The 21859-nt window shown below is 37.9% G+C and overlaps 1 long non-coding RNA gene across 1 annotated transcript; it reads left to right on the forward strand.

The window, feature by feature from the left end:
• Positions 1-1759: 1759 nt before the first annotated feature.
• Positions 1760-19238, forward strand: LOC140513257 (uncharacterized). The gene is made up of 2 exons (XR_011970123.1): positions 1760-14987; positions 17219-19238. It is a non-coding gene; the product is annotated as an uncharacterized lncRNA (long non-coding RNA).
• The last annotated feature ends 2621 nt before the right edge of the window (positions 19239-21859 follow it).

Below are 21859 nucleotides of genomic sequence, written 5' to 3' on the forward strand. Positions count from 1 at the left end.
CAGGCCTGTGCTGTGGTCTGTGAGTGACCACAAGCACTCTTTTCTGTCCTAGAACTGTGATGATGATCCCCCTTCCACTGCTATAGCAAATTCTGCTATACTAGTGCTCCTTCTCACCCTAGGACAGAAACCTAGGACTGAGACCTGGATCCAAGGGTGGGCAATGCGATGGAGTTCTGCCTCAGTGATAGCAAAGAAATCTTTATAATATAATTTCCTTCTGACCAGTTGTTCAATTCCCTTACTGTCTGTGGGCTGAGAGCCCTGGAAATTGCTGCCACTGCTATGGCCACTGCTGATTCAGTCACTCCCAAGGCCTCCTCCTGGCTTGCTGGGGCTGGGGTTGTGCTGGTGTGTCCTGGACTGAATTGCACTCCACTCTCACCCAAGTGCCATGGACCTTTCCTACTGATCTTCTAAGCTATCCCTGGTATCTTGGGTCAAGAAGTCTAGAAACTGCCACTGCTGCCAGCAATTCAATGTGACATTAAATTTTCTCGTCAATATGTAGTTATATGCTACTTCTAAACTTCAAAAGATCTGTGACTTCATTAATGTGAGTATTCCTCCCATATATGCAGACTTCTTCTCTTAGTAGATGGTTTAATTGTGTTGATGTGGCAACATCAGTTCTTTCATTCAGTGGCCAACCTTCTTCTCATGAGGCTCTCTGGATTTATTAAGGCTGGCTCTATGAAGACAGATGCATCCAGGTTTACTTGGAGCCAATTTGTACTAGTTTGCCAGAACCAATTGCTACATTTTCAGTGTATGCATTAATTTTTTGTTTTGTTGATTATCTAGAAAAGAAAGTGATGGAGAAAATTTTAATAATGCAAAGTAAAGTAAAAATGTGTGGAACATTATTTTTTTTCCCCTCAGAGAGTTAGTCATTAATCATTTACCAGCACACTCCTATCTGTCTATCACTTGCATCATACTTACAGCATTTCCAGTTTTGTAAAACTAAGATTGCTCTACCTTGAAGAACCCAAGTTAGGATAAATCATTGGAGTATAATTACTCACAACTTGATAATTTAGGCTTCTTTGTCTTCTAGATCACTTGTATTTTGAACAGCTCTGGAAACCTACCCAGAAGATAGAGTGTTTCCAGAATTCAGTAGACTTTTGCTAAAGGAATTATAGCATATTCATGCCAGCATTGTTTCAAAGGACATCTTGGCTTTTCATATTGCTGCATAATCTTTGTAAAAAAGCATTTAGTACAGTGCCTTGCATATAGCTGGCACTATTTAAATGCATATTACTTCCTCTCTTTTCCCTGTATTTAAATATTCACTAGATCTCTGATCTTATTGATGCGGGCATTCCTTCTAATGGTGCTGATTGTAACACATTACTGTGTGCTGATGTTATGAAATTCCTGTCCAAATTCTGCCATAAATTCACCCTTGGAGGTCAATCCAATTTACTGTAGGCTTTCCTCTCATTCTCTTGACTTCTCATAGATACCAATAGAACATATGCTTTGTTGGTTATTCCTAAATTTTGTTATATGACTAGACTATTTTTTCTCCAGTTAGATATTACTTTGATGGTACACTTGATACTACTTCTCCTATGTAATTCTCTTTTATAATGTGCCAGCCTGCTCAAACCCACCACTTTCTCTTCTGGTTAAGTGTTCCCCAATTTTGTTTTTCAGAAAGAGCTTTATCCATGACTCATAACCATGATTTGATGTTCAATATAACAAATGTATATGTAATATAATAACATAAAAATACAATATAATGTATTATATATGTGATACATAGCATTGGCATTAAAAGATAGTCTTTTGTTGCTGGGAGAAGCTTGAAATAATTTATAGAGCTATATCATTTCCACACAGTAATTCAGGCTGCTTTCTTTCTCTTGTTCAATTCTTGAACCAACTCATTGTCTATTTGTAGTGACTACCTAATACCTGCATACTGGTGGTTGAATTTATCCACTGTTTACCCGACAGAACATGGAAAATGGGCATTCTTTGTCTTCTTAATTTTTCTTGTGGAGAGCTTTTCACAGAATCATAGAATTTCAGAGCTGAGAGAGACTGTACAGATTATTAGTTTCAGTCTCCTAATTTTACAGAAAAGGACCCAGGGACCTAGAAAGTCTAAAGTTTCTTGTTGACTTTTCTAAAGTCATTTGGCAGTAAGTGGTCAGGAGTGGAATTCAAGGCACCTGGCTCATGGTGAATTGCGTTGCTATTTCTATTAGGATGACCTAGTAAGGTAACAAAAGCTATTTTAATGTTGTTTTGTTTATTCAGAGCTGGCAATAGCCATCTTCTGAGATTTTCTTTATTCTGTTTTTTTTCCCCCTAGGATGAGTACAAAGGCTATAATTAATCCCCTATAAGCGGCAAGTCCATGGAAATATAACACTTAGGTGCTCTTCCAGTTGATAATTTGGATAAACTGATGGATGGAGAGAATTTGATACTACTTATAGCCCAAAGTATGAGCTTTATTTTAACTTATTATTCAGTGGATAGTACAAGCTGGCCATTTTGAACTGGGGAACCTTGCATTGTTAAGGTCCAAAATACCAAATTATAGCTCTCTGTCTCCCTGTTGAAAATCAAGCTGCTATTCTCAGATTGTTAGTGCTCTATAATAAACATGAACTCTTTCAAGAAGGTACCGTATTTAAACCCTAGTTCTCTGGCTTTCTATCCGCATACCATGCAGCAATCATCAATTTGATATTAAAAACAATAACTATTAAAAAGCAAAAACAGTAATGTATATAGCAAGAAGGAAGAAAATATTAGAATCATTCTCTGCTCTGTATGGAAATGGATGCTATATCCTATCCCTGACAAGGTGTTGATTGATGGAGAAGAAACCTCTTGGGGGAAAACTTACAAAGAAGTAAGGAATCTTTCCCTTAACATGCAGGCAGATAGAGTGAAGAAACTTTCAATTGTTCCCTGTCTCCTCTCAGTGGCCAGAATGGAAAGCTACTGCTTAGCCCATTGGGTCTGGGTTTGTCTGAGGTCTGGTTCTTGGCTTTAAGCAAACCATGGCATGGAATTTATCTGCAGGATCCTTGTCTTCTGTGAATAGCCATAGTGATTGCTTCTTTCTCTTAATATACCGTATCTTGCAGCATCTGTTTGCCGCAGTTTACTTCTCTCTTGGTTACAACACCCCAGGACACTTCCTTTTATATATGTTACTCTTTCTTCCTTCCCTTTTCCAAGTTCATGCTGCATAGAAAAGGTCCATGGGATTCTGATCCTCTGGAGCTTGCCTTGCTATTTTGGACATAGAACCAACACCAGAGCTTCCTTGAAGGGAAATGCTGCTATTAAAATTGCTTTTTAAAAGCTATTAAATGCATACTAGAAAATTCTTCTAGTTATAAAAGTTTTACTGTGTGATAAGGCAAGATAATTAAAGATGTCATTAGAAAAATGTATGATATGAGGAACCTACGGGTTTGTCACATGACAAAGTTGAAGGACAACAACCTGTGTTCCACTGGTATACTCCAGGACAGAGTGTGAAGTACCTAAAGCTTGTTGCATGGTCATGGAAAAGGGTCTCATAGGATGGATAAGCATAGATGCATGTTGGAAGGACCATCCAAATCAGTGAGATCACAGAGTCATTTGAGTACTGATATAAGAAGGCTCAAAATCTATGATGTATGGTAAATAGATCATATGGTTATAATTGTCGGAGTTTACCTAGAACACAATGTGTTTTGAAGTGTGGCTCTGTATGTGGAATGAATGCCCATGGTCATACCCTTGGTTGCCTTTGGCTACTCATTAGGTCCTTATAAGAATCTAGCGATTGATAATTTTGGATTCTTTTTGATCATTTTTAATTTTTATTTTTAAAATTTTTTAATTTTAATTTTTAATTTTTAATGTTCTACAATCACTACTATAAAACTTAGATTTTTTCCTTCTCTACCTACCCCCTGCCATTCCCCTTCCTCCCCAAGATGGCATACAATTCTATACAGGATCTACACATTCCTATTGAATACATCTTCACTATAATCATACTGTGTAGATGAACTAAAATAAATGGGAGAAATCATATAACAAACCAGAACATAATACACACACACACACACACACACACACACAAATGATCTGCTACATTCTGTGATTGAATTCCGTAATTCTTTCTACGAATGTGGAAGGCATTTTGCCTTAGAAGACCATTGGGAATTTCTTTTTATGTCCTTGCATTGCTATGAAGATCCAAGTCTACCAGAAAAAACTCTCACACACTCTGATCGTTGCTGTGCACAAAGTTCTCCTGGTTCTGCTCCTTTTGCTCAGCATCAGATCATATGAATCTTTCCAGCCTTCTCTGAAGTCTTTATGGACAAACTGGAGGAGCAAGGAATAGTGTATTTATCAGATTTATGGAGAAGAAAGAATTTTTGACCAAAGAAGAGATAGAAAGCATTATGAAGTGCAAGATGGATACTTTTGATTACACTAAACTGAAAAGTTTTTGCACAACCAAACTCAATGCAACCAAAATTCAGAGGGATGTAGTAAATTGGGAAAGAATTTTTACAGCTAATCTTGGGGATAAAGGCCTCATTTCTAGAATATATAGAGAACTGAGTCAAATGTACAACAATACAAGTCATTCCCCAAATGATAAATGGTCAAAGGACATAGGCAGGCAATTTTCAAAGGAAGAAATTAAAGATATCTATAATCATATGAAAAAATGCTCTAAATAATTTTTGATTAGAGAGATGCAAATCAAAACAACTCCAAGGTACCACATCACACCTATTAGATTGGCAAACGTGACAGAACAGAAAAATGATAAATGTTGGAGAGGATATGGGAGAGCTGGAACACTAATTCATTGTTGGTGGAGCTGTGAGCTCATCCAGCCATTCTGGAGAGTGGTTTGGAACTATGCCCAAGGGCTACAAAAATGTGCATAACCTTTGATCCTGCAATATTGCTTCTAGGACTGTATCTCCAAGAGATCTTAAAAATGGGAAAAGGTCCCACATGTACAAAAATACTTATAGCAGCACTCTTTGTAGTTGCCAAAAACTGGAGATCAAGGGGATGCCCATCAATTGGGGAATGGCTGAATAAATTATGGTATATGAATGTAGTGCAGTACTATTATGCCATAAGAAATTTTTGATACTTTTTTGAGGGATACTTTGATATGACTCTTGGGAAAACTCCAAGTCTGAGCCTGGTTAGATGTAGGCTCAATTCTGCAAGTGTGAGATGAGGCTCATCCTTTCTAGGACAAGTCCAATCTAAGCTGTTGTAATTGTCTTGTTCTTCTTTTCTTTTCCTCCTCCTTCAACTTTTCCTCCTTCTCCTTCTTCTTCTTTCTTTTCCTCCTTGTCATCCTCTTCTTCTTCCTTTCTCCATCTTTCTATTCCTTCTCCTTCTTCCACAGACCCTTCTTCTTGCAATTATTTGACTAAATCAGAATGAAACCAGATGTAATGTTATGCATTCTATGGCAAGAAAGATAGCACCTGCCATATTGTAACACAAGATCAATACAGTTCTTCTGATCACAGGTCTCTAAGCAAATGTTAATTTTCATGTGTAGTTCTTATATCTGTCCCCTTTTCCTGCTTTCTGTCTTCTACCCAGAACTCCTTTTTTTCCTTTTCTTTTTCAAAAAGTAGGGAAGGGTGGTCAATTTGAGGCCCTCCCCTAAGTTTCTCTGCCTCAAAGGCATGTCATACAGACAAATCTCTGGGATTGTTGAACACACTGATTGACGCATATACTTGACATGGCTGCACTTCTGAGAAAGGGATGTAGACATTTTTTTCTCTTTTGTTTCTTTACTCTTTACTTCAGTGTGTTTCAAAAGCATATAACAAGCATAATTGGAGTGCTGAAAAAGTACTTATCTAGTAACAAGTTGGACTGTCAACAAAGTATAAGCCATTTTCTTAGAGCATTTCTAAAAATATCCAGCAGGCAGTTTGAGTCATAAATGCTCACTGCTATTAATCTAGTATCCTAAGTATATATTGGCTTTAGCCCTGACTATCCCTAAGATGTTCTGGTTACGTTACTCTTTTATGCATAAGGTTTAACAAGAAATAATACTTTATTCACGCAGTGCCCAGTTCATTTCCTGTGTGTGTTGCTCTAGTGGTCTGAGGTAATACTCTCTCCCTCCTTCCCTCATGTGCTAATTGATATAATTAATGAGTGACAGATGCCAGAATATAGGGACTCAGGAAAGGAGAGCGAGGAAACTGCCTATGGCTTATCCATCAAGCTAGATACCATAGCTGCAATGTAAGAAAAATCAAAGGAATAGAAAGGCCCAGAAATACACAGGAAGCAAAATTCAAGAACAGTTATGAATAAAATCTGTGGTTTCAGATTATTGGTATAATTTGTTTTTGGTTCAGACTTGTGATTTCAGTGGGTACAAGGAAGTACAAGAAGAAATTCTCCCTATTATCACACATTAGCAACTGTTTTGCAGTGTAGAGAGTTACCCAGAGCACTGGGAGGCTAAATGAGGTGTCCTGAGTAACCCAGCTGGTGTGCGTTCAAGGTGAGTGTTGAACGCAGGTTTTCCTGTCTCTAAGGTCAGCTGTCTGTCTATTGTGTCACTCTGCCTCTCATAGCTCCATGATACTTGCTATTCTAAGTAAATTATTTTCAGTCTTATTACTCAGATGAAGTCCAAGTGATTTATTAATGTGGCTGAATTTAAGAGGAAATGGGGAATTTCCAGTGAGATGGGGGAAATAAGCTAATGAGAGTATCTATAGCTTGGGAGTCAAAGGGAAAGCAAATCTCTCCAATAGGAAATACAAATGACCTCCCATTATACGATAAATAAGTTCAGGCTGTCAAAGAAATCTAAGGTCAGCAGAAAAAAAGGAGTGTTTATGTATATATTTTAAAATTATTTAAAGGGGGAAAAGAGAGAATCAAAGAAAGAATAGCAATGCTATTTAGAAGGGATAGGGTGATGATAATGAATGTGGATAGAAGGCAAAGCTGGTCAAGTATTTTTTTCTTTTTTTTAGTGCTTTATTGATTTTCTTTTCTTCATCACTATCACTTCCCAATATTCCTCTGCCACAAAAGAACCCATCCTTTATAGTAAATAAGTACAAGGCCAAAACTTAGCCATGTATTGTATGTGATTCATCCTGCACCTACTATATTTACTGTCTGTTAATTAGTAGACGGTACGTTGTTTTTCATTACCTTACTGTGGTCTTTGTGTAAATTGTCCTGTCTATTTTCCTCTGGATCAGTTCATAAGTTTTCATAATGTTCTCTGTTCTTGCTATTCACTTATTGTATATACTATTACATGAATATGTCACAAATTGTTCAACATTTGCCCAGTTGATGGACACTCATTTTCCTTCCAAATTTTTGTGATTACAAAAAATGTTGCTGTAGATGTTTTTATACATGGACCTTTTCCTCCTTTAGGCTCCTTGAAGCACATGCCTAGATAAAATATTTCTGGATCAAAAGGTATGTACGATTTAATGACATGTTTTCCAGGATAGTTGGATTATCTCACAATTCCAATATTAATGGATTTCTTTGCTTCTATTCTCCCAGTTTTATCTATTCCTCTAACATTTATCACTTTTATCTTTTGTCATCTTTGCTAATCTAATTCGTATGATGCAAAAATCTCACTGTTGTTTTAATTTGTATTTCTTTTGTTGTTAGTGATTTGGAGCATTTTTAAAAAATACATTTTTATTGGAATCCTTTTTTATGTCATTAAACTTTCTCCCAGAAACCCTATTTCACTTCTAGAGGGCCATCTTATACAAAAATAATATTTTTAAATAAAAAAAGAAAAAGAAGAGAAAAAAATCAGTAAAACTGATAAGTACATTGAAAAAGTCTGAAAATTTAGGCAATATGGACTTCCCCTCTCTGTAGTGGAACAAAATGAGGATATGTTCTCAGGTCTTTTCTTTAGGGCCATGCTTGTTTTTTGTAAATTTTTCACTATCCACTTTTGATTACTTTGTGGTGGTTATTCTTTCCATTTACATTTTTCTAGTCACGTATATTGTTTTCTTTCCTTATTTCACTCTATCATTTAAGCCTTTCTACACTTCTTAGTATTCCTCATATTTGTCTTTGTTGTTTGTTGTTGTTAGTCATTTCAGTTGGGTCCAGCTCTTTGTGACCCTATTGGGATTTTCTTGTCAAAGGCACTGTGTTGGTTTGCCATTTTCTTCTCCAGATCATTTTACAGATGAGGAAGTGAGGCAAACAGAATTCAGTGAATTGACCAGGGTCATGCAGCAAGGAAGTATCTGAGGCTAGATTTGAAGTCATGAAGATGAGTCTTCCTAACTCCATACTTGGTACTCTATCAGCTGCTCTACCTAGTGGCCCCTTAAACCATAGTAATTATTTGAAATTACTTTACTAAATGAGAATGAAACCAGATGTAATGTTGTGCATTCTATGACAGGTGAGATAACACGTGCCATATTGTAATACAAGATCAATACAGATCTCCTGATAGCAGGTCTAAGCAAATGTAAATTTTCACGTGTAGTTCTTGTATCTGTCACTTTTTCCGGCTTTCTGTCTTCAGCCCAAAACTCTGTTTTTTTTTTTTCTCTTTTGAAACCCATTTCCAACTCTGGAACTGATAGACTGAAGAACAATAATAGGTCCCTGCCTGAGCACCACTTAATGGCCATTTTGGAGGCCCTCTTGGCTCAGAGTGAATGTAAATAGTAACTGTTTCTCTTTTGACTAGCAACCCAGAGGGTCTTCCCCTCCCAGTTTGATTTTTTTCGTTAAAGGAACTATTCCTTGACTCATCTCTTAAAGTCACTGAATGTGTGTTACCTTACTCCAAGTGAGAAACTGAAAAGATCTTAGCTTAAAAGGGCCAGGGTCTCCCATTACATTCTGGGCCATTTCCAGTCGTGCTGATGAATATCTGGTCACTGGACCCAGATGACTCTGGAGGAGAAAGTGTGGCTGGTGACCTTGCACAGACCTCCCTCATTCAAATCAAAGTCAACTGCAAGTCATATCATCATCTCCTTGACGTCATGGTCCTCTTCAAGAAAGAAGGACAAATGCAAACAATTACTTTCATGTATTCATGGGGTGCTGGAGCCAGGTTGTACTGGCTTATGTTGTGAAATTTTTAGTGTGTTCACTTATACCTCAGAAATCAGCAAATGCTGCAAATTTATGCTTGATGATTATCTATAAATAATAATGTGACGGAGAAAATGTTAATAATATGGGTTAAACTCAAAAGTGCACTGTGTATACTTCTCCCCACCTCCCTTTGGAACGAAAACCTGTTGTTAAACATTTACCAACACAAGATTTTAGAAATTTTTTGGTCATCTACTTTGTTTCTAGTTCTTTGCTATCACAAAAAGTGCAAGAAATATTTTGGTGTACATGAGTATTTTCTTCTTTTTTGTGATCTCCTTGGGGCATGTGTCTAGTAGTGGATTTATGGATGTTTTTGTCACTTAGTTTTCATAATTCCAAATTGCTTACCAGAATGATTATACTGCTTCATAACTCCACCAACAAGACAATACTGTGCCTATCTTTTCTACAGCCCTTCCCATATTGTCATCTTTGCATATTTGCTGAATGAGAGGTGAGATTTGGAACATTTAAAAATATGTTTGTCAATAACCTTCATTTCCTCTTTAGAAAAGTTCCTGTTCATATCCTGGGATCACTTATCCATTGGGGAATGGCTCTTATTTGAATATATTTGTATCAGTCTCATGTATCTTGGATATTAGAATTTGGCTATTAGAACAGAGATATCTGGGGTAAAGATTTCCCCTAATTAACTGTTTTTCTTTTAATTCTAGCTACATTAATGCTATATGATATTAATATAATTCATGTCAAAGCTTTGTAATATTATATAATAGAGACTGACATTTTTATCTTCTCTGGTCACTTCTACCTCTGTTTTAGTTAAAAATTTTCCCCCTAGGCATGACTGTCAAGGCATTTCCTTCCATTTTCTTCAATTTAAAAAAAATCTGATTTTTTACATTTAGGTCACATATCCATTTGGAATTTAGTGTAGTATAAACTAAACCTAATTTCTACCAAACTACTCCCAAATTTTCACAGGAATTTTTGTCTGAAGTGACTCCTTACTTTAGCAGTTGGTTTCACTGAGTTTTTAGGTTATCATGTTCATCTACTTCTGACTCTGGCCTTCCTAACCCATTCTGATGATCAACTATTTTCTATTTTTAAATTGATGTCAAATAATTTGAATGATTACTGCTTTTTAGTACAGCTTGAAGTCTGGTAAATCAAATCCCTTTTTATTACTGTCTTTTCCCTGACTATTTTCCTTGAGATCTTTTAACTTTATTCCTCCAGATGAATTTGATTACAATTTTGCTTAGTTCTAGAAAGTAATCCTCTTGGTAGTTTGCTTGATATGACATTAAACCAACAAATTAATAAAGGCAATATTTGCTAAACTGATGTTCCCAAAGCACAGATCTGACCATGCCACTCTCCTGCTCATTAACTTTAGGCACCTAAACAAATTCCTCTGTTTGGCATTTAAAGCACTTCACAACTTTGCTTCAACCTGCCTCCTCAGGATTATGATACGTTATTGCCCGGCATATATGTCTTCCGCTCATGACTTACATGTGTACACAGTCTCTCTGTTGATGCTTGGTACACTTGAGGGAGCTATTATGTTTTTACTATGCCATTTCAGTACACATCGTTGCTCTGAGTTGTCTTCTGAAGGGTAAGTACATCAATGGGGGCTCATGAGGTTTAGCAGTGAAGACTCACAAAATACCATGAATGTTGGGCAGTTGTTGTTTAGTGGACTAAACTCATGAGCACAAGTTGGGTGTGGGGATGGAGTGGGAAGAGAGTAGCCATGAGGAGTTATGCTAAGATATAGTCAGTTTCTGTGATGAAGTTCTATAAAGTCACAAAGGAGAAAGGGAATGTTTTGTGGCTCAGACACACTGGAGAATTGGCTTTTGGGGTATAATTTAAAGGACAGATGGGATACCAGTAACAGATATTTTTAGATAGGGAAGAGTGGCATGTAAGTGGGGAAAAGTGGGATATCTTTGAGAAGTGATGAGTGATGCATAGAATATGTGAAGCGTATAATGTGAAGTAAGCCTGGAAAGGTACCTTTGAGATGCATTTCAGAGAGTCTTAAGAGCTAGTCTGAGAAACCCGGACTTTATTTATTATAGGCAATGGGAAACAGTTGAGAACGGGTCTGAAGGGGTAAGGCTGGTGCCATTGGGAAGGTTAATCTGTCTGTCAGAGGTGAGGTACTTTTGAGGAAGGTGATATTTCACCATGATCAATAGCACATGATTAACTTGAAATAAGTTATGTAGCTTCCCCAATGTTCTTTTACAAGCTTAGATAGTGAAAGATAAAGGAGGTAGTAAGCTAGGGGGCAAAGAGGTACTGACGCTGACCCCAGAGTACCACCTCTGATGTTTACTATGTGACTTTGGGCAAGTAGCTTAAATAGCTTAAATTAAATTAAATTTTAAATTTAAATAGCTTAAATTAAAAGTAGCTTAAATTCTTTGGGTCTCAGTTTCCTCGCATAAGATGAGAAAATTAATTAAGATGGCCTTAAGGGTCACATACATCTGTAAGTTTATGATCTTATGTTCTTGGCTCTCTGTGAGTCTAACTCTCAGTTTTCTTAAAGTGATGTTCTAGATTTAAGGCTGGCTATTTTCATGACAGATATATACATGTTCCTTATCTACTTTTGAAAATGTTTCATTGATGCTTTTATTAAGGTTTACTAAAAGACTACTTAGAATACTTGCTTTGGCTTTTGTTTTTCCTCTTGTGGGAGTTCAAATGCTACTGATATGGGAGAGCATTTACCTTCAGGAGGTGTTGCTTGGGTTAGGGTTCTCCTGCTGCCAGTCTCCATAACTAGAACATCAAAGCTACCTCAATCAGGTCACTCATGTGTATTTTATTAAATTGTGTGAATTCTAGTTTCCTTAGATCCATTTTAGCTAAGCTGCCCAGGAGGAATAGCCCCTTTACACACACTCCTTAGAAAATGCTATTAGTGCAAACCCTGTAGGTTCCTAGTTGGCCCCACCTGCTCTCCAATAATTCATATATGGTGTTGACCTACCACATGCTGCTTTTGCAGATTTACACCTTCTGTGGATATTTGCATTCTGCAGTCCTTGTATTACTGCCTCAGCAATGGACTTGTCCTCTCTGTGGCAGGTTTAATAGGACAGGTGTCTAACATATTGAAAATCAGTCCGTGCCATTTAATTTTGTGCCTAACATAGAAAAGAGAGGATCAGGAAGAGAAAGAGAACAGAAAAAGAAAGCCATCAGTCACAAGTATGTCATCCCAGTGATGGAGTTTGTTATGTTAATAAAAACTATTTAGAATTTCATATGAACTTTGATCATTCCATTCATGGTAAGATACAGAGAGCCAATGAAATATAAACTCATAAAGAGAAATCTAGAAGTGGGGGAGGGAAGTAAAGTATTTGTCAAAGTTTTTTTTCCTGGGTACAGTGTGATGGTGGTGTTATTCATATTATAATAGAAATAATGGCTTCTGCCCAGATTTTCTGGGAGAATTAAATACTGGCTAAGGTTAATGGCCTTCAGTCAATGTCCCACTCAGCTATTAATCTCCAGGAAATGCTCGGGGCTGTGATCATTATTGCTCAAATAATACCAAAGTGGACATAGCTCTCTTGTCAGATGGGAAACATAAACTGCTCTTGTCCTTTCTTGGACCCCTTTCCTGACAATGAGAATAAACTTATCAGGGGAAAGAAACCACAACAATTTTCCTAGCAATGCAAATGAATGGGATAATTTGAACTAAAAGAAGGACTATAAAGCAACCTCAAGCTATGGATGATTTAGTAAGAAGTAAGTAAAGATTGTGTCTCCAGTACTCACACACACCTCCAGTTAAAACTTTGAGGGAAATAGCATGTTCGGCAAAATATCATATTGAGGACAATGGACAATTACTGTCATATTAGGTCTTTCAAGTTAAAATTGGGGTTAAATAAGCAGCACACTTGGGAGGGGGGCAGATAACTGCAAACAAATGAACACAATTCAGAGAAACTGACATATGAGTCATTTTTGTATTTTAGCAAAACAAAATTGGAAATAACTGTTAAAAACTTTATTTTAAAAGGTCAGAAATTAAAAATATACAAGAGGAGAAAATAGAAAGAGAATAATGATATTCACATCAGCCTTTTTATGGACAGAGTGCTAAAATATCTTTGAAGATACTTCTGCATGAGTTCATTTATCGATTAATCAACCATAAACATTTATCAAGTACCTATTATGAGCCAGGTCTTGGGGATAAAAAGAAAATAAAAGAAATCTTTAAGGAGCTTGCATTTTATTAGAGAAGATAATATACACATATACTAAGGTATAAAAAATAAATGCAAGGTAATTCTTTTGGAGGAAGAGAAACTAATGGCTACGGGGGGGGTTAGGAAAGGTCTCATGTAGAAGGTGGTGCTTAGGCTGAGTTTTGAAGACAACTATAAGACTTCTAAGAGGAGTACATAATAGCAATGAAGCTATGAACAATGCTTTGCTTGATTCTACAGAGCCTGTGTGTTTAGGAGACCTATAGCTCCAGAATGTTATAATCCTAAAACTAAGCTCTAGAATCTTTAATCTGCAGATTGGTTCTCTACCATTTCAAATTATTTGATCTTCAAGAAGACAAGGAGAGATCATGAACTCCTAGACATAGACCTACTGAGGATCTTCAAAGTCATCTAATCAAACTCCTTCTGAGGAAACTGAGACACAGAGAAGTTGTGATTATCCAAAAGTTATATAAGTAGTAAATATCAGAGCCAGGAATTAAGCTTGGTTTCTCTGATAACAAATCCAGCATTCTTTCTACTGCATGTCACCCCTGTTAACATGTGCTAGAGATTTCCAGGGTTACATCTCACACATACTTGATGGAACCTTTCCTATATTTTTCCTGAATACTTTAAACATATTCTTCAAAAATCTAGGACACATACTAAACAATGCTCTGTTTTCCTCTCTTACTTTATGAACAATTCCAGGACAGATTCAAGGTTCTAGTCATTTCTATATCAGTGACCACTTCCTTCTTGTTGGTGAGAATTAAACCTAGAACAAAATTTCCCCTAGTTCTTTACTGCAGAATATTTACCTTTTGTTGACAAAGAGTATGTTTTAGGAAATGGGAAAGTCACCTATAATTTTTTCCTGAATTTTGTAAAATAGTGTAATTTGATTAGAATACAAGCTCCTAGAGAATAAAGATAGTCAAATGTTGGACCTGTATCCCTAGTTCCTAGCACAGTGCCTAGCACAGAGAATGCACCAAGTAAATGATTGCTGATTGATTGATTGATGGTGTCATCTATGCCAAATTCCAAAGACTTACATAACAGGATGACTAGCAGACTACTCTACAAAAATTGTGTGGCACAGTGGAAAAAGCCTTGGAGTAGGATCCAGGAGACCCAAGATCTAATTTCCATTCTGTGTCTATCACTATGGGAGCAAATCAATTTACCTTTCTGGGGCGTAATGCATAACTGCGGTTTTCTCATCTGTAAAATAAGGGTAGTAATAACACCTATCTCACAGGATCATTTTGAGAACTAAATGAGCTATGTATAGTGTTTTGCAAACTTTAAAACTCTATATGGAAGTTAGCAATTGCTTTGATGATTTTGCATTAGAAATTATGGGTGGAAAGATAAGAGATAATGATGTCCATATGCTTTCTCATTTGGCTATCAAATTCACTATTATCCATTTTTTGCTCATTTTTTTCTAGACCAAAGATTACTCTTCTTCATGCCCAATTCATAGATCTCCTCTTTCTCTATTTTATTCATGTAGGCATTCAATGATATGAAACTTCTCCTAAAAACTGCTTTTGCAGTATCGCATAAGTTCTGGTAGGTTGTCTTTTTATCATCATTCTCTTGAATGAAGTTGTTGATTGTTTCTATGATTTGTTGTTTAACCCCTTCATTCTTTAGGGTTTGATTATTTAGTTTCCAATTAATTTTTGGTTTATCTTTCCATGGCCTTTTATTACATATAATTTTTATTGCAATATGATCTGAGAAGGATGCATTGACTATCTTTGCTTTTCTGCACTAGATTGTGAGGTTTTTATGCCCCTAGAATATGGTCAATTTTTGTATAAGTGCCATGTACCACTGAGGAAAGGGAATATTCCTTTCTATTCCCATTCAGTTTTCTTCAGAGATCTAGCATATCTACCATATCCAGAGTTTTATTCACCTCCTTAACTTCTTGTTTATTTTGAGGCTAGATTTGTCAAGTTCAGTAAGAGGAAGGTTGAGGTCCCCCACTAGTATAGTTTTACTGTCTATTTCTTCCTGTAACTCCTTAACTTCTCCTCTAACAATCTGGATACTATACCACTTGAAGCATATATGCTTATCAATGATATTGCTTTGTTATCTATGGTGCCTTTTAGCAGGATGTTGTTTCCTTCCTTATCTCTTTTGATTAGATCTATCTCTGCTTTTGCTTTGACTGAGATTAGGATTGCTACTCCTGCTTTTTTTACATCATCTGAATCACAACATATTCTCTGTCCTTTTACCTTTACCCTGTGTGAATCCCCAGTTTCAAATGTGTTTCTTGTAAACAACATATTGTTGGATTATGGTTTTTAATCCATTCTGCTATCTGTCTCCATTTTATGGGAGAGCTCATCCCATTCATATTCACAGTTATGATTACTATCTGTGTCTTTTCATCCATCCTCTTTCCCCCGTTATTGCTTTTAGTTCTCTCTTCTGCCTTCCCCTCCACAATAGTTTTAATTTTTGACAATCGTCTCCCTCAGTCTTCCCTCCTTTCTTTCACTCTTCCTTTTACTCTTTTTCCTTACTACTTCTTCCCTCCCTTTTAACCTCCCTTCCCTTTTCTTTCCCCTCCTACTTCCTAAGGAGCTAGTTAGATTTCTATACTTAACTGAATTTGTTGTTCCCTCCTTGAACCAAATCATATGAGAGTAAATCTCAAACGATGCTCATCTCCTTCCCCTTTCCTTCTAATGTAATATGTTTTTGTGCATCTTCCTGAGATATTGTTTACCTTTTTTTCCTCCTCCTTTTCACATCTCCTGTCACAATCCCTTCACACCCCTCAACATATTTTTATTATCACATCATTTAATTTATTCCCACTCCCTCTATCTATGTATATCCCTTTTAAATATAATAATAAACATACAATTCTCAAGATTAACAAGTATTATATTCCATTATAGGGATGTAAACAGTTTGCCCATATTGAATAGCAAGTTTTTTTTACCCTGCTTACCTTTTTATGCTTCCTTTGAGACTTATGTTTGAAGATCAAATTTTCTATTTAGTTTTGGCGTTTTCATTAGGAAGGTCTGGAACTCCTTTATTTCATTGAATGTCCATCTCCTTACCTGAAACATTATGCTCAATTTTTCTGGGTAACTGATCCTTGTTTGTAGTCCCAGGTCCTTTGCCTTATGCAATGTCATATTCCAATCCCTCCGATCTTTTAATGCAGAATCTACAAGGTCCTATGTGATCCTGATTGTAGCTCCTCAGTATTTGAATTGTTTCTTTCTGGCTGCCTGCAATATTTTCTCCTTCACTTGATAGTTCTGGAACTTGGCAATGATGTTCTTTGCTGTTTTCATTTTGGGATCCCTTTCAGGAGGTCAGTGGTGGATTCTTTTAATGCCTATTTTGCCTTGTGGATCTAGGACCTCTGGGCAGTTTTTCTTTGTGATTTCTTGGAAGATACTATCCAGGCCCTATTTTGCATCATGGTTTTCATGGTAGACCAATAACCCTTAGATTTTCTCTCCTGGATCTATTTTCCCAGTCAGTTGTTTTTCTAATGAGATATTTTACGTTTTCTTCTATTTTTTCATTCTTTAGATTCTGTTTGACTGATTCTTGATGTCTCATAGTCATTAGCTTCTACATGCCCTATTCTAATTCTTAATAGATTGTTTTCTTCAGTTAACTTTTGCATCTCCTTTTCCATTTGTCTAATTTTCCATTTTAAGGAGCTGTTCCCTTCAGTGAATTCTTTTTTCATATTTTAAAAATCATTGACCAGTTTCTCTTCCACTTCTCTAATTTGGCTTTGAAAATCCTTCTAGGTGGAGCCAAGATGGTGGAATAGAAAGATGCAGGATACGCTAGCTCCGAACCCACTGCCCATAAAATATCTGTAAAAAAGATTCTGGAGCAACAAATTCTGGAGCAACAGAAGCCACAGAACAATGGAACGTAAGAGATTTCTGTTCCAGACAGACCTGGTGGGAAATGTCCGTCACTTCCCAGACTGGGAGCCCAGCCCAGCCCTACCTTGGCCACGGCACCAAGAGGAGCAGATCCCAGCGGGCTTCAGGGATGGAATCTCCAGCGGCCATGTGGGTCCCTCCACCCACAGGTGACAAGGGTCAGTGAGAGAGTCTCTTTGGGTGGCCAACAGGGGAGTGGGGTGTCCCCATAACTCAGGCCCCCTCGGGAGGCAGCAGCAGAGGTGGGAGCAGACCAGGGCTCCCCAAGCAGGCAGGAGCCTGGATCCATTGTTGAAGGTCTCTGCATAAACCCCCTGAGGGAACTGAGCCCGTGAGGCGGCCCTGCCCCCACCTGAGCACCTGAACTTAATCTCACATTTAATAGCAGCCCCGCCCCCACCCAAAGCCCTGAGGCTGGGAAGCAGCATTTGAATCTCAGACCCCCAAGCACTGGCTGGGAGGATCCGGAGGTGAAGTGGGTGTGGAGAGAATATTGAGAAGTCAAGTCACTGGTTGGGAAAATGCCCAGAAAAGGGAAAAAAAATAAGACTATAGAAGGTTACTTTCTTGGTGAACAGGTATTTCCTCTCTTCCTTTCTGATGAGGAAGAACAATGCTTACCATCAGTGAAAGACGCAGAAGTCAAGACTTCTGTATCCCAGCCCACTCAATGGGCTCAGGCCATGGAAGAGCTCAAAAAGGATTTTGAAAATCAAGTTAGAGAGGTGGAGGAAAAACTGGAAGACAAATGAGAGACATGCAGGTAAAGCATGAACAGCAGGTCAGCACCCTGCTAAAGGAGACCCAAAAAAATGCTGAAGAAAATAACACCTTGAAAAATAGGCTAACTCAACTGGCAAAAGAGGTTCAAAAAGCCAATGAGGAGAAGAATGCTTTCAAAAGCAGAAGTAGCCAAATGGAAAAGGAGGTTCAAAAGCTCAATGAAGAAAATAGTTCTTTCAAAATTAGAATGGAACAGATGGAGGCTAATGACTTTATGAGAAACCAAGAAATCACAAAACAAAACCAAAAGAATGAAAAAATGGAAGATAATGTGAAATATCTCATGGGAAAAACAACGACCCTGAAAATAGATCCAGGAGAGACAATTTAAAAATTATGGGACTACCTGAAAGCCATGATCAAAAATGAGCCTAGACATCATCTTTCATGAAATTATCAAGGAAAACTGCCCTGAGATTCTAGAACCAAAGAACAAAATAAGTATTCAAGGAATCCACAGATCACCTCCTGAAAGAGATCCAAAAAGAGAAACTCCTAGGAACATTGTGGCCAAATTCCAGAGTTCCCAGATCAAGGAGAAAATATTGCAAGCAGCTAGAAAGAAACAATTCAAGTATTGTGGAAATACAATCAGGATAACACAAGATCTAGCAGCTTCTACATTAAGGGATCGAAGGGCATGGAATAGGGTATTCCAGAAATCAAAGGAACTAGGACTAAAATCAAGAATCACCTACCCAGCAAAACTGAGTATAATACTTCAGAGGAAAAATTGGTCTTTCAATGAAATAGAGGACTTTCAAGCATTCTTGATGAAAAGACCAGAGCTGAGAAGAAAATTTGACTTTCAAACACAAGAATGAAGAGAAGCATGAAAAGGTAAACAGCAAAGAGAAGTCTTAAGGGACTTGCTGAAGTTGAACTGTTTACATTCCTACATGGAAAGACAATATTTGTAACTCTTGAAACTATTCAGTATCTGGGTACTGGGTGGGATCACACACACACACATGCATACGCACATGCACACACACATAGAGACAGAGTGCACAGAGTGAATTGAATAGGATGGGATCATATCTTAAAAAAATGAAATCAAGCAGTGAGAGAGAAAGATATTGGGAGGAGAAAGGGAGAAATGGAATGGGGCAAACTATCTCTCATAAAAGAGGTAAGCAAAAGACTTACTAGTGGAGGGATAAAGAGGGAAGGTGAGAGAAAAACATGAAGTTTACTCTCATCACATTTGACTAAAGGAAGGAATAAAATGCACACTCATTTTGGTATGAAAACCTATCTTACAATACAGGAAAGTGGGGGAGAAGGGGATAAGCAGGGTGAGGGGGAGGATCGAAGGGAGAGCATGGGGAGGAGGGAGCAATTTGAGGTCAACACTCATGGGGAGGGACAGGATCAAAAGAGAGAATAGAAGTAATGAGGGACAGGACAGGAGGAGGGAAATATAGTTAGTCTTATACAACACGACTATTACGGAAGTCATTTGCAAAACTACACAGATTTGGCCTATATTGAATTGCTTGCCTTCCAAAGGGAAGGGGTGGGGAGGGAGGGAGGAAGAGAAGTTGGAACTCAAAATTTTAGGAACAACTGTCGAGTACTGCTCTTGTCACTAGGAAATAAGAAATACAGATAAAGGGGTATAGAAAGTTATTTGGCCTTATAGGACAAAAGAGAAGATGGAGACAAGGGCAGAGAGGGATGATAGAAGAGAGAGCAGATTGGTGATAAGGGTAATTAGAATGCTCAGTGTTTTAGGGTGGGGGGAGGGGACAAAAGGGGAGAAAATTTGAAACCCAAAATTTTGTGAAAATGAAAGTTAAAAGTTAAATAAATAAATAAATAAATAAATATACAAAGCTAAAAAGAAAAAATCCTTCTAGAGCTCTTTCAAGATTGCTCTTTGGGCTTGAGACCAGTTCCTATTCCCTTCTGAAGTTTCAGATGGGAGTACAGTCTCAATACTGAACTCTTTCTATTCGTGTTTTGGTCCCTGTCCCCATAGAAAGATTCTATGGTCTTTTCTTTTTTTGGTTTGCTTCTTGTTCATACTGATCATCCTTTTCCTAATTTTTAAAGTGAATCTCTGCTTCTGTGGCACAGGGGGCTCTGTCCCACAGTTCTTGTGCTTAGAACTTGAGGCTTTGTGTATTGTGGCCTGTGGTTCTTTCAGCTAGAAGTTAAAGTGCTATAGCTTACCTGATGCTGAGCTGGCTGATGTGCCAAAGCAGAGGCCAGGGGAAGTCTTTCTGAGTTTTCCTGGAGTTACCCTGGAGCTAACTGCATTAGGTGTCAGGGAGGGATGCTCTGGTCTAATCTCCTGAGCTAGAGCATAGGCAAGCTCAGCAGTTGGTGAACCCCATTTGCACTAGTGTCTTCCAGATTCCCCTGGCTGTGCTGAGGCGTACCTGGGGTCCTGGTGTTAGTGAATGAGGGTTCCACCTCCCTGGGGCTCAGGATCTCCTCCTGGTTCACTGAGGTGGGGCTGTCTGGGAAAGTTCTGGTCCTGCACTGGCCCCCTTTAGCCACAGCAAAAGGGACTCCTCTTTGTGATTTTCTTTGCCTCATGGGCTAAGAGACTGTTTACTCTCTCAACTGATTGTACTGTTCCAGGATTTTTCCTTGGGAAATATTCTCTGGGCGTTTCAAGGTCATGATGGGGAGAAGATAGTATTTAAAGATCACTCCACCATCTTGGTTCCCAGAAGTTCAGGTTGGTGACTTATAGACATTTAATCTGTGTGCTCATAATCTCAGAACTGGCTGCTTCTGTTACCTGGGGTTCTGTGGTTCTCTCTCACTCACTTCCACTGGACTCCCACCGTGGACTCATATGTTTGAGAATCCATTGTGCTGCTGCTGTTTCAGGTGGCCCTGGGCTTCCTGCTCAGCTTTGATATGGTGTTGTCTGTGCTGGTGCAGCCTGTACGCTCCTCCAGCCCCATGCAACAGATCTTTCCTGTTAACCTTCTAGGCTGTCCTGGGTTGGAAATCTACCACGCTCTGTCTCCTAGTGGATTCTGTCACTCCAAAATTTGTTCAGATTCTCTTTTTGAGGTGTCTGAAGGGGCTTGTCTTAGAGCATGGGTGAGTACTTGCTCTCACTCTGCCATCTTGGCTCCACCTCTCAAAGATTACTTTTCTTGTCAGAGAAAACAGAAGTAATGTATGAGTCAAGTAGTTTTGCCTTCTCTCAGTTGTCTGTTACCATCTTCTTATTCATCTTTAGCAATAGTCCTGTCTTTTATTTGATTGTCCTCTTTCTTCTATTATAGATAAAAATTTTGTTTTGCTGTCCCTAAGATTCCTTGACAGTCTCTGCATTCTTAGCTTTAGTAGTTGTGATACAGTCCTCACAGTACTGTACTCTGCTTTTGACTTAATCCTGAATCACTAGTCCTGGCTTCTGTCTTTGGTGCATGTTAGTTAATGAGTGCTTTGCATTCTCTCTCTGTCTCTGTCTTTCTATCTCTCTGTCTCTCATTGACCCCTTAAGACAATTCCCCTCCTTTCCTCCTTACTGGAATTAAGTTTTTTTAATGTTTTCAAAATCTTATTCTTGATAGTTTCCTCTTTGTACAGAGCTAACTGAGTTGGTATAATTTTAATCAATGAAATTCAGGAGTGTACTGATAAATGTTTAACAACTGGCTCTCTGGGGGGAAATGTATCCAGAATACACTTTTAAATTTAACTATATCAATAACATTTTTCTCCATCACTTTCTTATATCTG

This window comes from Notamacropus eugenii, chromosome 7 (assembly GCF_028372415.1).
Source record: "Notamacropus eugenii isolate mMacEug1 chromosome 7, mMacEug1.pri_v2, whole genome shotgun sequence".
Lineage (NCBI taxonomy): Eukaryota > Metazoa > Chordata > Mammalia > Diprotodontia > Macropodidae > Notamacropus > Notamacropus eugenii.